This window comes from Mus caroli, chromosome 1 (genome assembly GCF_900094665.2).
Source record: "Mus caroli chromosome 1, CAROLI_EIJ_v1.1, whole genome shotgun sequence".
NCBI lineage: Eukaryota > Metazoa > Chordata > Mammalia > Rodentia > Muridae > Mus > Mus caroli.
Window position 1 is genome coordinate 146,158,598 of NC_034570.1, and position 15,783 is coordinate 146,174,380.

The window sequence follows — 15,783 nt, forward strand, 5'->3', positions numbered from 1 at the left end:
GTGCGAGCCAAGTTCTATTCGCAGCTCGTTTTCTAGATGAGGAAACAGGCAGAGGCTCATGGAGTCACTTGGTTAACAGAACCAGGAAGCCACACTGGAACGACTCAAGGACAAATCGCTCTTTACCCTTGTACTGTCTCGACAATAAATAAATGTTTATAAGCGTTTATTACATTATTATTTATAACAAGTAAAAATTTGAATAAAATATGTTCACAGACCTGAGAAATGGCTATACAACAAATTATCACAGAACACTAAAACACTATACAGGGATTCAAAAGAACGAAACCCAAAGAATTTAAAGTACTAGCCACACATATTCTTAGTAGCATCATTCATAAAATTGAAAACTGGGATCAGCTCAAGTGTCCTCTGACTAAGGAATGGATAAAAAAAAAATAGTGTGTACATGTGATAGGTGTTCGTCAACTGGTCAGCCATAAGAAGGCATGAAGTATTACTCTATACTATGACATGGATGTGTCTTACAAACATGCAAACTGAAAAAAGTCACATGCAAAAGCCCACATATTTCCTTGCCATATTTGTATGAAATGTTCACAATAGGCAAATCCAGAAAAACAGTCGAGTTTATTAGTTCTCAGCTGAGAGTAGGGACTAACAGCTAGCAGATACAAGGAATAATTAATTGATTCCTCAACTCGACTGGGGATGATAGCATAGCCGTTTCATCCAATCTTGGTGTCATCCTATGGCCCATTCTAGAATAGAGACTTCCTTGGCCTGGTAGCCATAGCAACAAAATAAACAGAACAATACAGTGATAGCGGAGTTCCACCTTTTCTCCCCACCACCTCTACACTCCCCACTAGTTGCAAATGATTTGGGGAGGCAGGTTTGCTGAAGGTGGGATTCCAGGATACAGCTTCCGTGAGGTCCTCGTCCATGATTTGCTGGGACTTTGTGAAGATGCAGCTGTTTTGGCATTACCCACACTCCTGTATGTAATCCCTCACCCACGCTCTAAGTAAGCCCACCAAATGCATTGGTTTTAAGATAAACTCCGGTGGAGTCCTTGCCTTGGTTTGTCTGCCCCTCTTGGGTGAACAGCTTGTTCATATCACCCCAGAAGTTACCACAGCACTGGGGTAAGTGGTTCCCTACGGCCTCCCTGCTCCTCTGTAGCTTACCAAAGGCACACTGCAGGACATCTAGCAATCCAGGAGTTCTGTGAGCTGATTCCTGTAATTCCTCCTTACCTATATTCACCCACAACCATATCTGTTTTTATCTTATAGCTTTTCTTTCTCTGGAAAAATCTAATACACACCATACTGCTTCTACTGTTTTGCTGTATGTGTGTGTGTGTGTGTGTGTGTGTATGTGTGTGTGTGTATTTGTGTCTGTGTGTGTCTGTATCTGTCTGTGTCTGTCTGTGTGTGCACAAAAAGTTCTGGAATTAGTGTGGTGACTGAACAGTGTACTAAAAGCCGTTGAATTGTGCATATGAAAATGAATCTTATGCTGTGTGAATAATATCTCAATTTTAAAAATAATCAGTAGCTGGGGGTGGTGGCACATACCTTATCCTAGTTCTGGATGCAGAGGCAGGAGGATCTCTGAATTTTTAGGTCAGCCTTATCTACATGGCAAGTTCCAGAATAGCCAGGACTACATAAAGAGACTCTGTCTCAAAACACAAAAACAGTCAGGCAGTGGTAGTGCACAACTTTAGTCCCAGTACTTGGGAGGTAGAGGCAGGCAGATCTGCAAGTTCAGGACCAACCTACTCTACAGAGTGAGGTCCAGGACAGCCAGGGCTACACAGAGAAACCCTGTCTTGAAAAAACAAGAAAGCAAACAAACAAAACTTAAAAATGAAGAGAACTGTAACTGCATGCTGATACAAAAACATAGCAAACAGAAGCAAGCAAGCCTCCACACAATATGAACAACTATCCCCCGCGCCCTCATGAAACAGAAAAGACAGATGTGCTTGTAAATGCATAGGAGAAATTTGGGAAGAGCATACACTGATCCACTAACAGAAGTTTCTACTAGAAAGAAAGATGCATTTGGGAAAATCAACATTTTATACTCTAAACTCCTGTTTTGAATTTCTTTACAGTAAGAAATGTATCACTTTCATAATTTCGGAATCAACAAAACAAAAAAGCATTCCAACGTAAATAAGCATGGAAATATACAAACTGGAAATAAAGCATAGGCAAGTTTCCAGGCTGTGATAGGAAAGGACTTGTAGCTTAGGAAGCGGCATCCTGGCCCAACTCTGCCTTAAGGACCTCTGTGTTTTCAGAAAAGCCGTCTGGCATCTCTCATCCACAGGTTCCTTGTCTGTCAAAGGAGGGCACAGGACCAAATGGCCACACTGGGATGCTTTCAGCTGAAGGATCTGTGGATTCCACAAGCCATTTTCCTTCCTTGTTTGGTTGCCAAGGTTACTGGCAGCTCTGTTCTTTCAGAACATATTTTAGACAAGGCATCAAATATGGCCATGAATTTACACATATTCCAGGACCATAACCTTAAGAGAAAAGACATCAACCTCATTGCTCAGCTGCCTGCTTGGTTGTGACCCTTTCTGTTGTATCCATTAGCCATTACATACACGGACCGTATGGCTGATTGGAGGAAGAAAATTCTTGGACAATAAGATAATTGGCCAGACAGCTCAATTTTTTTTTTTTTTTTGGTTGTTGTTGTTTAATACATTGAAATCTCATTTTCGAAAGCATGTTATCCTGAAATAATTTATTTTGCTTTCATCATGGGCATAACCTCTAAGCTGCCTTTTCATTAAATTCTGCTGGCCCTGGACAGACAAAGAAGATTTCTAAAAAAGAAGGAAAGAGAGGGTAGAGAAATTGCCCTGAGGATTCTGGGATGCAAAGGAGGAGGGGTCGATGAAATATCTTACCTGAACGGACAAACATGGAGGAGAGAGTGAAGGACACTTCTCATCCCTTCTCCATCAGTTTGCCAGCTGCTCTGCCTAATGGCCAGCCTGCTGAGGCGCACAGTGGGGACTGTGTGCAAAGTGAAGAGACAGGAAAGGATCCTCCAGGAGCTGTGGTTCCTCCTACAACAGCTGGACCCACATCCTCAAGCACACTACAGATGCTCAGGTCAGAAAGTGTCAGCATCCTGTCCCGCCTCTTCCTCCATGGGCAATGAGAGAAATGCAGTAGAGAGAACACAGAGGTTGCAGCTTGTAACTTCTGAGCCCATATCCTGTCTTGGGCTACGTATGGTTCTGGGTGATCTTATGACTTACCACCCCCCAAACAAAAACAAAAACAAACAAACAAACAAAAACTCAATCACTGCCGACACGAAGGTTAAACGGAGCAGCATGTGCAAAAAGCCCATAGCCCCCGAGCCGTTGCATAGAATGAATAAGCATGCTTGCTTTTCATCTCTGAATGCCTTGGGATTTTGCCTGTACTGAGCCTCAAGACCCAGGCTTGTTTCTTAGAGCAGCACCCATTTTTTCTCTTACTAATTTAGTACTTTTAATACTGTTTCCCCCTCTGCTTTTTTAATATAGGGCTCCTCAAGTTTGCATCTCCCCCTGCGGGGTCACACATCAGTTAGCCATCTATCAGGAAATGTCAAGTTAGCCTTGTTCCCTTAAAGCCTCTTACCTGTGCCTGAGGCCAAGAAGATTAACTCCAGGAATGGGGCAGGTACGCACCACTCCACCCATTTTTCTCACAGTCAGATCTCCTGAATACTAAACTCCTGCTCCTTTCCATGGCAGAGATGGATGGCGGCTGGGCTGGCAGGTTCAGTGGGTCATCTGGCTCTTTGATTTGAAGTGTGACATTACTCAATTTTTTTCCCCCAACTCCTTGGAAACCTTTAACCTGTGACAAAAGGAATTCCATTTTAAATATCTTGTTACTCCTTGACATACACAATCCCCTGAATTATATGTAAGATTCTAATGGACTTGAACTTTATAAATGAGTGTTCAAGAAGTTAAGGTGGTAGGCAAGGTGGTGCATGCCTGTAATCGTAACACCTGGGAGGCAGAAGAGGAAGAATTGCAAGGCCAGCTGGGTTACATAGTAAGTTCCAGGCTTATCTGGGCTACACGGCATACCCAGAGGGAGAGAGGGAGACAGACAGACAGACAGACAGACAGAGAAAATGGAGGGGAGGAGAAAGAGGAAACATTTCAGTATGGTTTTTGTCTATGTGTGTATAAAGTAATAAACACATGAAAGTTAGCTGGCTATACTATGGATATTAGGCTATGCTCTCTCTCTCTTTTCCTGTGTGTGTGAGCACAGCACGATTGTACACATGGATGCATGTATGGTTATGCATGTGAAGGTCAGGGGTCAAAGTCAGGTGTCTTCCTTGATTGCTATATCTAGCTTATTTATGTATGTATGCATCTGTTGATTTATTTATTTTGAGATGGGGGTCTTTCCCTTAACTCCAAGCTCACCAATTTGGCTAGACTGGCTGGATAGTGATTATCAGGGATTCTCCTGTCTTTGTGTCCCCAGCATTGGATTGCAGACATGTGCCACTGCTCTTGGCTTTTTTTATATGGCCGCTGGGAATCTGGACTCTGGTCCTCACGCTTGTGTGGCAGCTACTTGGCTATCTAAGAAAGCTCTTCAGCCCCAGCTTTATCTTTTTTCCAATTTATTTATTCATTCATTCAAGTATACATGTGAGTGTCTATGTGAGTTTATGTGCACTCCATGTGTCCAAGTACCTGCAGAGTTTAGAAGAGGGTACCAGATCCCTGGAACTGGAGTTTCAGGTGGATATGAGCTGCCTGATTGTAGGTGCTGGGAACTGGATCCAGGTTCTCTGCAAGAGCAGTAATCACTCTTAAATTGCCTAACCATCTCTCCAGCACCCAATATCATCTGTCTTGTTTGTTTTGTTTTGAGACAGTGGAACTCTACATAGCTCTAGCTGTCCTGAAACTTGCTCTGTAGATCAGGGTGGCCTCAAAGTCAGAGAGACACCTGCCTCTCCTTCCCAAGTGCTGAGAATAAAGGTGTGTGCCATCGTGTCTGGATTACAGATGGGTTAACTTTTACCCTCAAATGATCAAATAGGTTTACATAGGTATCATATGTAGATGAGAGAAATTTACTTATATAACCTTAGCCTTATAGCAGAGTTGTGTCTATAACAGCCAGCCCACTTTCTTCCCACCTCCTCTTCCTGTTTGTATATGTGCATGTGCGGAAGCAGAGGTCTACACATGAGTGGGTGTGAGTTTGGAAGTCAGAAGAGAACTTGGAGTCTTGTTCCTTCTCAAGTGTCAGCCACCTTGTGTTTTTGAAGGCGAGGTCTCTCACTGGCTTGAGTTCTACCATCAGGTTTGGCTGACTGGCTAGCGAGCTCTATACATCTGCCTAACTCCCCAGCAATGGGATTATAAGCACAAACCACTACACCAAGCTTTTTAAACATGGTGTGGCAGTTTGAATATGCTTGGGCCATGGGAAGTGGCATCATAAGAATATGTGGCCTTATTAGAGGAGGTGTAGCCCTTTTTAGAGGAAGTGTGTTACTGTGAGGTGGGCTTTGAGACTCTTATGTTCAGGCTCCGCCCAGTGAGGAATGATAGTCTCCTCTTGGCTGCTTTCCGATCAAGATGTAAAACTATTGGCAATTCCAGCACCATGTCTGTCTGCAAGCTGCCATGCTCCCTGTCATGATGATAATGGACTGAACCTCTGAAACTGTAAGCCATCCCCAATTAAATGCTTGCCTTTGTAAGAGTTGCCATAGTCATGGTATCTCTTCACAGCAATGAAACCCTAAGTAAGACACATACATTCTGCGAATAGAACTCTGGTCCTCATTTTTGTGTGGCAAGCACTTTTTTTACTGAGCTGTCTTCCTAGCCCCCAGCCTATTTTCAAGCGATATGTGCCTCCTTGGTCGTTTGCTCATCACGTTCCTATGTTGCTCATTGACTCAGAAGCCAGGTCAGTCGGGATAGAATGGGCTTTCTATATTTGAGGAGTTTCTAGGTTGTATTGCCTGACTGTTCAGGATACAGGATGCGGTATGTCCTTTCTCTGGAAGTCATGTCAGGTTTGACAGAATTTAGATATAACACTGTCAAAACTATGACTATTACATGATAGCCATACAGCATATATGATCTTCTGTCCTGACGACTGGAGTAGCCATAGACATGGGTATTCAGTCACCCAAGGGAGAAGGAAGTCATAAATTCTGGTAAGCAAATGATTTTGTATCCAGATCATCATGCAATAAATAGCAAAAAGGATCTGATGAATTCAGAGTTTGGACTGGAGGGAAACTCTGGGCCTCTGGCAGGCACAGGAGTGTCTTTTTTAGGAAGGATTTTGGACAGTCAATGGAAGTAGGCAGGATGCTGTCAGTTCTGGCTCCTCTCCCTGCTGAAGAAACACAGTATTTCTAGGAGGTAGATGTGGGTTTTTCCCAAACAGGGCACCCTGTAGAGAGTAATACCCTGTCCCCGAAGAATGACAGCAGCTCTGCCTTCAGTCCCTGTGCATTCTCAGACAGTTCTTCCTAAGGGTTTAGCCAGGCCACTGGGAATAACACTCAGCAGTTTCTCTTCCAGGCAAGTCATGGGCCAGGATCCAGAGTCTTGCTGCAGAACAGCTGACACGGTTTTAACCTGCTGGAGCTTGTTAATGACCTGGCCAGCGCATGCCGATTGAGTCAAACTTCAGCATTCGAAGCTTAGCCTACGCAAGAACTCGCCGTGATGGTCCATGTGACAGAGAGACCAGGAAACCCATACACTTCACCTCCGTTAGGAAAGGAGCAGCTGAGTCACGAGAACCATGAGAATTTCCAGTTATAGCAGGAAACAGGCTGGGTCTAGATTGGGGCTTAACTGGAATGAAATTGTTTATGCGGCGAGTAAGAACTCAATCATGTAAAATACCATTTCCTACGTATCATGTACTATTTGTTCCGATTCATGTATGTTGCATCAGGGCACCTGCATTCTTTCATACAGCACAGAGGTGAGTTTCAGGGACATCAGGACTCTTTCATTTGGACTTGTGCAGAGTCCTAAGGTCAGTGTTGAGGTGTGATTTATCTTGTGTGCCTGGCCTTTTCCTTAAAGGATCCCCAGTTGCTAGTCAACTGGCCCTTTAAGAATTCTTAGCTGTTAGAATAGCTTGGCCCTGTGACCTTCAGTGTTGGCTGCCTCTTGGATTTCTGGGTACAGGATAGGTTGTATATGTATATGTGTATGTGTAGTATGTGTATGTGTATGTGTATACACATGATGAGCAGCTGAGAGAAAAGAAGGATTGGACTAGCAGACTGAGAAGAGGAGGCAGTTGGTGCAGAAAGTATGGTTAGGAGACAGTTGAGCTAGGAGAAGCTGAACAGAGCAGATAGGCTAGAACAGTTGTTATAGTTTGGAGCTGCCAGTATTGGGAAAACTGGGAGAAGGGACTGTTTAAGCAGACTGTTGGGGAGCTGACAGAGGTATGGCTGGGAGAAATGTTTGAAGGGACTGGGCTGAAAACTAAGAGGAATGCTGGCAGGGAGCTAGGAGAACTGGTTGCTGCTCTAAAATAGCCATTTTACGGTGTGTCTGGCCCTTGGGCCTGCCCCTGCGAACTCAAGCTTTAACCATCAGAACGGAGTCAGCCAGGATCTTAAGAGACAGTGCCTGGATCTTAAGATATAGTCCTCAAGTTCTTCGTGCAGTGATTGCCACTGCAAATGTTAAGACTCCGGTTTCCCCCAGCCACACGAGGCTGCCTATAACCTTGTTCCTTGCTTGGGTCACTCTGCCTTTCTCATGAGTAGCTGTCCTAACAAGCTCTTAACCATCTTCCCCAACCTCCCATAACCCTCACTCTCTGGAGAACCCCCACCTACAAATGTAACTCTGCCTAGCCATCGTCGCCATCTCGTTCCCTCTTGCCCACTCACCTACTAATCTCTCTGCACGCTTACTTGTTGTACTGGTTAGTTTTGTGTCAACTTGACACAGCTGGAGTTATCACAGAGAAAGGAGCTTCAGTTGAGGAAATGCCTCCATGAGATCCAACTGTAAGGCATTTTCTCAATTAGTGATCAAGGGGGAAAGGCCCCTTGTGTGTGGGACCATCTCTGGGCTGGTAGTCTTGGTTCTATAAGAGAGCAGGCTGNGCAAGCCAGGGGAAGCAAGCCAGTAAAGAACATCCCTCCATGGCCTCTGCATCGGCTCCTGCTTCCTGACCTGCTTGAGTTCCAGTCCTGACTTCCTTGGTGATGAACAGCAGCATGGAAGTGTAAGCCAAATAAACCCTTTCCTCCCCAACTTGCTTCTTGGTCATGGTGTTTGTGCAGGAATAGAAACCCTGACTAAGACACTTGTCCCATCAGTCTTTGCTCCTCTCTTCTGTTCTCCATCTACTATTCCCTTCCCAGACCTCTGCTTTGACTCTTCTTCTACTGTGTGGACTCGATACTCTTTTAGGAACCAAATATGCTTTAAATTTGGGCAGAGTGAAGGCTCAGGGGCAAACCCTCAAATGCTCAGAAGGGGAGGGAATGAATGACCGATAGCATCAGACATGGAGTATGAAGGGAACTGAAGGCAGTGTCTCAAGCAAAATAGCATGAGACCATGACAGTCACATACTGTACTAACCCAAAATGTTCTAGGCAGAGGGAAAAAAAGGCATGGGTTTTAGGATCTATAAATAAAGACAGAAAAAGAGATCCCAGTTGGGCCTGGGTGAGGGCCCCAGAAAAAAGATTCCCAAGCTACTGAAGGAAAGGATCAAGTCTCCATTGCAAGGTGCATGACACCCTATAGATCACCTATAGATAAAGGAGAGAATGAGGGCTAGCGAGCTTGTCTGGCAGTCTGAAAGGGGTTATCAATGATGACCATCCAATTTCTTTGAATTTTGCCTCTACCCTTCTACCAATTGGTCATTACCAAAAGTGCGTGCATGTATGTGTGTATGTTGTAAGATGGTGTCTTTAAGTATGCACAATTATAACTGTGCTCTATAATTGTGTATAGTTATTGTGTCACTCAAAAAAAATTAAAACATGAATCAATGAAATAAAGAAACAGAGCTTTCAACTCTACTCTTTCCTGTCAGACCAAGGACAGACTTGGCTCACACAGTGGTCACCCTAGGGCACTGTCACTAAAGGAATTCACCAACAGGGAGATCAATGAATTCTGTTGGTTTGATTGCCTTACAGGAACTCTGAGTATCATTGCTCACCCTAGTGCATTGGTTTTAAAAACTGAAACTCAAGAGGGTTAAGAATGTATCCAACAGCTAGTAGCAAGAATAGTGAGGGAGAAGGCAGGTTCAAGTCTTTAAAACCAAGTACTATTCCACACAGTGATAAATCACAAACCACAGAACAGCAGGCTGTTAGACCGAGATAATTAAATGAACTATGCCTACCAAATAATTGCCATTAGGTGCTATTGACCAATATCTCACTTGACATTTTCCTAAGCAGAAACTGGTTCAGATTATGTAACAAAATATGTATTCTTCCAAAATAATTCCTTCTACTGTTGTTACTACTACTGTCGCTGGATGTATATATGGTGTGGGGGTTGCACATGTGCCACCATATATGTGGAGTCAGAGTTGTGGAGTTAATTTGTTCCTTCCCATCACATGACTTCCAGGAATCAAACAAAGATCACTAGACTTGCACACTGAGTCCCCCCCCTCTCTCACACACACATATACACACGTGTACACACACACTCACACACATACACACATGTATGCACATGCACACAAACACATATACTGTCTTGAGTTAAAATGTTCCTTGGGACTGAGGTGTTAGAATGGGTCTGGGAGGGCTGGTGAGATGGCTCAGTGGGTAAGAGCACCCGACTGCTCTTCCAAAGGTCCAGAGTTCAAATCCCAGCAACCACATGGTGACTCACAACCATCNGTAANGAGATCTGNCTCCCTCTTCTGGAGTGTCTGAAGACAGCTACAGTGTACTTACATATAATAAATAAATAAATCTTTAAAAAAAAAAAAAAACAAAAAAAAAAAAAACCAAAAAAACAAAGAGAAAAAAAAGAAATGGATCTGGGATCCCAAGAAAGTGACCACAGAATTTGAAGTATTTCAGCATGCCAAAAAATTTTGCTTCTGTGGAAGGGTTCATAACTATGCCAAATTAAGCCAGGCAGCACACCCAGCAGGGGTCCTGGGCCACACTCTCTAGATGGTCAGGGCTCAGCCTCACATTCTTATGCTGTTGGTTAACTTAAAGTAGCACAGTTGATAAGCAGAAAGAAAGCAATTGGAGCACTGAGTGCAAACTTGAGCGCATACTTTGCTGCTGACCCTGGAAGAATTTGAATCCCTGCGATGCAGCTTCTTTGCAATTTTTTTTAAATGAATTTTTTGCTTTACTTAACGCTTTGATAGAAAAGACAGTGTATTTCTTTTTCTCTTACTCAGTGGGAGAAATGGTTCAGCAATCAAGAGTGCTTGCTGCACTTCAGACGGCCTGAATCCCATCCCGGCACCCATGCCCGATGGCTCTCAATTGCCTGAAACCCCAGCTGCATCGGGGTCCTATGCTCTTTTCTGGCCGCCTTTGGGCACCCAAACACATATGCCAGAAACATGGACACATACAGGCAGGCAAAATTTTAAATTAAGAAACACTATTTCCTTAAGCCAACTAAATAATAAACATGCTTATTTTCTTAGATAATTTCATTTTATATGTGTAGATGTTTTGCTTGCCTGGCTGTTTGTATGTGCACCAGGTGTGTGCCTGGTTCCCTCAGAAGTCAGAGGATGGTCCTGGAACCCTAGAACTGGAACTGAAACTATAGTTATAAGCCACCATGTGGGCGCTGGGAACCAAACCTAGATCTTCTTGCAAGCTCAACAGAGTGCTCTTAACCTTAGCCAAGCCATCTTTCCAGCTCCAATGCTTTTTATTTGTTTCTTTTTCGAGACAGGGTTTCTCTGTAGCCCTGGCTGTCCTGGAACTCACTCTGTAGACCAGGCTGGCCTCGAACTCAGAAATCTACCTGCCTCTGCCTCCCAAGTGTTGGGATTAAAGTGCGCCACCACTGCCCTGTTCTGAGTTTGTTTTTAAACAAGAATTTGTTTTTTAGGGGCTGGTGAGATGGCTCAGCACTTAAGAGCACTGACTGCTCTTCTGAAGGTCCTGAGTTCAAATCCCAGCAACCACATGGTGGCTCACAACCATCTGTAATGAGATCGATGCCCTCTTCTGGTGTGTCTGACAGCTACAGTGTACTTACATAATAAATAAATAAATCTTCGGGCCAGAGAGAGAAGAAAAAAGTATTTATTTATTTATTTTAAATAAATCTGTAAATACAAATGTGTCTGACACAAAGATCCATGCAGATGCAGAGGCTTGTCTAGACTTTGGAAGCATCCTACGGAGCTGTCTGCTAAGATGCTCTAGGAACATGAAGTCCCGCCACACACACACATGAGCATGTGACACTGTTTCTAGATGCTATTTAAAAAATTGTTTTTTTATGAAAATACCTACAGAAAATTCATCTGTGGCATTTGCCTCTTTCCTCTGCCCAAATAAACATATACGTGATATCCATTTATCTGAAACATATATGTAATATGCATTAATCTGTATATAGTATGCTGCCTTCTCCCTCAGGTACTGTTCATGCCTCGCTGTTGAACAGTTTTTGGTTGCATTAGTTAGTTCAGCCTGGTTGATGATAAGGCTAAGAATTTAGTGGACTCCTTCTGACTAACTTTATTTTGATGTCCCTCTTCCCATTTGGAGTAGAAACATAACAGACGCGCATTGTGAAAAGGCTCACATTCCAGCTGTCCTAGGAAGTAAGAAGTCCCGACGATCCCACCCCCGGGCTAACAGCTATTAATAACATGGTACATAGTCTTTCATTTCTTTTACTCATATACTAGCACATGCTGTATTTCCACATATTTTATATAAATGGCATCTGCCAATGCATACTGTTTGACCATTTTTTGTTTGTTTGTCACTTAACAGCTCTACTATCTTTGTCAGGACCTATAGACTAAGCTTAGTCTTTTGACAGAGGAAAACACCCACTATTTTACCAGTGTATGCCTTCGTGAAAGCAAGGTCCAGGTGAGAAACGGATGCTATTGTGGACCAAAGGGATGACTTAGCAGCCAAAAGCACCTGTCTCCAAGCCTGCTAACCTGAGTTCTATCTCTGGGACCTGCACACACATACACTATAGCAAGCACACACATGCACACTCACACACACACAGAGAGAGAGAGAGAGAGAAAGAGAGAGAGATGTAGTAAGAATAAAAAAGAAATTGATGATATTGATCTTTCTGGGGGGGAGAAGGCTCAAAGTAGATTACTAGCTGCTCCTGCAAAACAGTAAACTGCAGTAACTAAGATTTTGAAGAGCAATTAGGCAATTAAATATGCGTTTTGAATGGACAGAAGCTGAAAGAAGTCCTTTGGAAAATACCCTCCTGCGGAACTGCCTTTAGATGGTAGAATGACAGGCCCAGGCATTTCAACAGCTTGCTATCGGCTAGAAACACTCTTCTCAACACCTCCATTCTGAGCTGTTAAAGCTTCTCATTTAGTGAGAAACACAAGACAGATGATTCAGTGTACCCGGCAAGGCAACTCATTAACCCATCAAGGGCTTTTCTTCTTGAGCAGGGGCTAAACCATAGAGAAAAGAAAGAAATCCCTAACAAGAAATCATCCCTGCTGGAGGGAACACACACAGATCAGGTCTGATATGGGCTTCCCTCTTCCATCTGGAATGACCAGTTGTCCCTTGAAATCACACAGATTTCCAACAAGAGTTGATCCTGCCTGGAGCCAAATAAGCCCACCCACCCCTCAGCTGTGTTGGAAATGGGAAGCCATCTACTTGCTAGAACACACTTGCAGAAGGCAACGAGGCATCTAGTACTCCAGGGCTTTGGACTGTCCACAAAGAACCAAAGGAACAAGCCAACCCATGCTGGAACTGACGGCAAATAGAATTCAGCTTCTCAGTTGAGCCTCCAGAATCAACATCAGTCCGGGAAGCGCCTGAAATCTGGCCTACTAACGCCTCCAAGCCAGAGACCTTGAACAGGATCTGTTCTGTTCTTGCCTATATTTATGGGGGTTACTGAAGGTAGCTACAGGGGATATAAATGGTTTGTGGCAGTGTTGTTCTATTACTATTCTATTATGCAAACACCTCCCCTTTCCTTCTTGTGTTTTTCTTCCATGAAAAAAATTTTAGATCCTACTGTAATCCTTGGTTTGAGAATCTCCCTTCTCCAGCTGAGAAGTTTAACAGTACAAACTATTTAGAATTATACCCGCTCATGTTTTATATGTGCCATTAACACAGGTTCCAACAAGCAGATTGCTAGAAGGTTCAAATACTCTATCAATGCAATACTCTGGAAGGAATAAAGCAGGTTTGGAGGCCAAAAGGGGAATACCTGAAGTTTCTTAAACTGTTTACAAGATCTGTCAGATTTCTCAGAGACTCTGTCTTCATCAGTGCTTGTATTAGTAATTATTAGAAAAAGCAATTGTCCCACTTTGTCCTACATTTGTCTGGGTTTATGCCTGTGTTTCCAGTAAAATAATGAATGGCATCTACTCTCTCAAGTGTGTTCTGGTTTAGCTGCCGTGAGATTATGGGGTTTTTTTGGTTTGGGTTTTTGTTGTTGTTGTTGTTGTTGTTTTTTGTTTTTTTTTGTTTTTTTTGTTTTTTTTGTTTTTTTTTGTGAGAAGTACCAGTAGCCATTTATATGATTTTGGTTGTACTGGCCACAAGGATTCTCACTAGTACTTCAGGAGAGGAATTGGGTAAAATCAGAGGTTGGTATGGTAAAGCCACAGTCACCAGTTTGCATGAGAGAGTTAAGGCATGCTTTCATAAATAGGAAGTTTATAGTGTTGTGAGTTTCCCCAGACTATTGCAGGTTTACAGCCAAATAGGAAGAAGGCCATAGCTATTTGTACCTTAATCATGGCTCACTGCTGTTTTAACATTGATAATGTATTTGTGCCAGGTGGTGAGGCACCCTCCTTTAATCCCAGCACTGGGGAGGCAGAGGCAGGTGGATCTCTGAGTTTGAGGCCAGCCTGGTGTACAAATCAAGTTCCAGGACAGCCAGAGCTATGCAGAGAAACCCTGTCTCAAAAAAAATTCAAAACCACAACCCCAAAATGTATTTGCTTGATCTGAGTCTGCTAGAGAGTCATGGCTCCAGTGTCAAGGTATAGTGGTTCACATGTGGAGGTCAGCTTTGCAGGAGGTGGCTCTTGCCTTCCATCTTGCAGGACAGCCTTCCTTGTTTCTGTTGCTGCACTGTATTCTCTAGGATATCTGGCCTGTGAGTTTCGGGACAATTCTCATTTCACCACAGGAACTCTGGGATTACAGATTCATGTCACCACCCCTGGCTTTTTACACAGGTTCTGGGGTCTGAATTTGCGGTGTCAGGTTTTCAAGGCTAGTATCTTTACCTGTTGAGCGATCCCCCGGGTGTATTTGAACATTCTTACTTGAAATATGTAAAAGGAATATTTTTGTGGAAAAAAAAAACTTTCAAGGCACATTTATTTATGCTGGATTTATTTATTTATTTATTTATTTAATTTGAGCATTTGGCCTACATGCATGTCTGTGCACCACATGCATACCTGTAGGTCACATGTATGCCAACAGTGCCCACACATGCCTGGTGCCCACAGAAGACAGGAGAAGGCATTGAATCACCTGCAACTGTAGTTACTTAGTTACTGATGATAGCAAGCTGCCATGGCGGTACTGGGAACAGCCTGAGACCTCTGCAAGAGCGGCCAGTGTTCTTAACTGCTGAGCCATCTCTCCAGCCCTGGGATTTTTTTTTTTTACTTTCAGCAGGTGAAGAGACTCAAGCATGAGAGTTCCTTTCCCTTCCGTGCACCCTTAATTTCCTGTCTTTCTGTCCTGCCTCAAAAGCTGACTTACATAGGTCACTCTATTAGTTAACATAAGGCAGCATTCTACCCTCACAACTTCAGAGTCCTAGAACAGCAGTTCACTGGGTTGTGTATTAACAGTGTGTTAACCAATGACATTTTTCTGTCTAAACTTGAAGAATGCCCATCATTCATCCTAGAGACGTCCCTTCTCTGAGTCTTACAGAAACTCTTTATATAATCAGAATACAGAGCCCCCTCTCTCACACACACACACACAGAGAATGTTTAGTGGAAATGGGAGGGAAAATGTAAATGTTTTGTCAATAGGTGAGTTAAATATAGGTGAAGACTCTATGTAATTATCAAAGAAAGTGACTGACTAGTCTTCTGATGGTGCAGTGACATGCCCGAGATACTTTTAGCTAAAAGAAGGAAATTACGGAACTGTACACATAGGACAGCGTCTGCAGCAGTGCGTACCATGGCTAGCTCCAGGAAGCAGCTTGCTTCTCCCATTGTTTCCTCCTCTAGTCCCCATTCCACAAACTCATGCTAAATAAACATCAAGCTAAAGACTTAACTGCTTACTGCAGTAAGGGATTAAGGGATGCAGTTTCTCCCTTAATCCTCCCATGTTACCAGATTGCCTTTCCTAAGACACACAGATACATTCTGGAGGTGCCACAGGGTACAATGTATCCTGTGGTGTCTCATCTATATTGGAAGAGGATTCAGAAGCTGCTGGCTGGGATTGTCTCTGAAGAGTGGGTAAGACCACCTGCCTTCTGTATTCTAATCCATTCGCATACATCGCTTACCATTTTAAAACTTAGTTCTAAAGGAGTACATGCAC

General features: G+C 43.3%; 1 long non-coding RNA gene across 2 annotated transcripts; it reads left to right on the plus strand.

The window, feature by feature from the left end:
- Positions 1-796: 796 nt before the first annotated feature.
- On the plus strand, positions 797-13,468 carry LOC110301826. Of its 2 annotated transcripts, XR_002378743.1 has the most exons (5): positions 797-1,112; positions 3,533-3,671; positions 11,779-11,882; positions 12,007-12,108; positions 12,804-13,468. It is a non-coding gene; the product is annotated as an uncharacterized LOC110301826 (long non-coding RNA). The 2 variants fall into 2 exon arrangements; XR_002378742.1 differs by lacking the exon at positions 3,533-3,671.
- The last annotated feature ends 2,315 nt before the right edge of the window (positions 13,469-15,783 follow it).